Here is a 1,650-nt window from a genome sequence, read left to right as displayed (position 1 = left end):
TGGTGCTTTTTACTATATTACTTGTTTCTATTATGCAAAAGCATATTTAGTATTAAATAATATATAAAAATCTTTATGATATATTTGACTGTTATTAATATAGATATAAACAATAATAAAAGTGTTAACACAATGTTTTAATATATCTAAAATGTAGTGTCAAAATCATGATTAGAACATTATATTTCTCTTATTTGTTACTTAAGTATTTGAGTGCCAAGTGACCACACTACCATTATTACTGCCGCAAATGGGATTGCTTGCCGTCTAATGAGGTTGTTTTCACAAGGATTAGAAATTTAAAATAAACTACCCAAGTCAACTTACAAGTGGGTGAAGATAATTAATGTTCAATAAACTTTCACCAAAATATGATGATGATATATTAATGCTCAATCTGAAGAAAATTTCGTTAGCAAGTGGAAGCTAAAGTTAACTCATCCACCCGAAAATGATAAAAATAAGTAGACCGGAAAAGCAAATAAAAAATTATATGAAATGGTACTTTTTACTATCTAGTGTTTTTAATATGCAAAAGCATATATATCATACTATATCAAATGTGCTTTTGCCTCTCAACGAACTCATTCTTAGCTTGGCAAGTAGTTAATATTCTAGATGTCGATTTAATCTAATTAGGTATCTACATATTGTGTTACACACACATATTCTATTGAGAGGAGATCAGATGGTTGTTCAGTCATTTTTTTTTTATATTAGATGAATAGCTTTATTAGATATATTTTTATGTAAAAATATTAGATAAAAACGGTTAAATAAGTGTTTTTTATTTACAAAGAAAAAAAATTATTTTTAAAAAGTTTTTTCAATTAGAATCTAACCTTTTCAAATAATGCCATTTATAATTAGTCAATTTTTTTTTAAGTTTGTGTGTGAAATTGTGGCGGTTCAAAAATGTCACTTTAAAAAAAAAAAACCCACATTTGCAGTTTTTTTAAACCCACGTTGCAGATTTTTTTAAATTTACTGACTAAAATAGCGGCGGTTCTGTAATCGCCGCAAAATTAATTATCTAATTTGTGACGATTGTGTCAATGATTTGTAAAAATTGTCGCAAAATTAAATGACAACGGTCTAAACCGTAACGGTTATAGAACCGCTAGCATGTCGTTTTGTGGCGGTTTAAAATCATCGCAATTTCCCAACAAAACTACCGCTATTTTTCGGTTCCATTGTAGTATATATATATATATATATATGTGATATTTTTTTATGAAAATATTTTTATATAGATCACTTTGTTTTCAACATGTATTTTATTTTTATTTTTTTTTCTTGAGTGGAGTATTGTGATCCCAAACAGCTCTTGAGCCACAAAACAAACAACGGGGTTTAAAGCACTTGAAATTTCTTCTTTGTAAGTATTAGTAAATATTTATGAATGTGGACAATTCATACATAATGTGTCTTCATCACCACTAATAGTGAGTTTTTTGGCAAATAAAACATGTGACATGCAACTCTCATAAGCACAAGTGGTTCATTCATTCTTGTTCCTTCTCCCACTTTGCCACTAATTTAGCACCAGCTTGCAACTTTTTACCAGTTTTTAAATAACAATAAGTCAATAATATATATATAACTACTCTAGCTTCCCTTACACCTGCATGCTTCATTTCCTGGGTACAA

This window comes from Arachis ipaensis, chromosome B05 (genome assembly GCF_000816755.2).
Source record: "Arachis ipaensis cultivar K30076 chromosome B05, Araip1.1, whole genome shotgun sequence".
In the NCBI taxonomy this organism is placed as follows: Eukaryota; Viridiplantae; Streptophyta; class Magnoliopsida; order Fabales; family Fabaceae; genus Arachis; species Arachis ipaensis.
Note: the sequence above shows the minus strand (reverse complement) of the source record.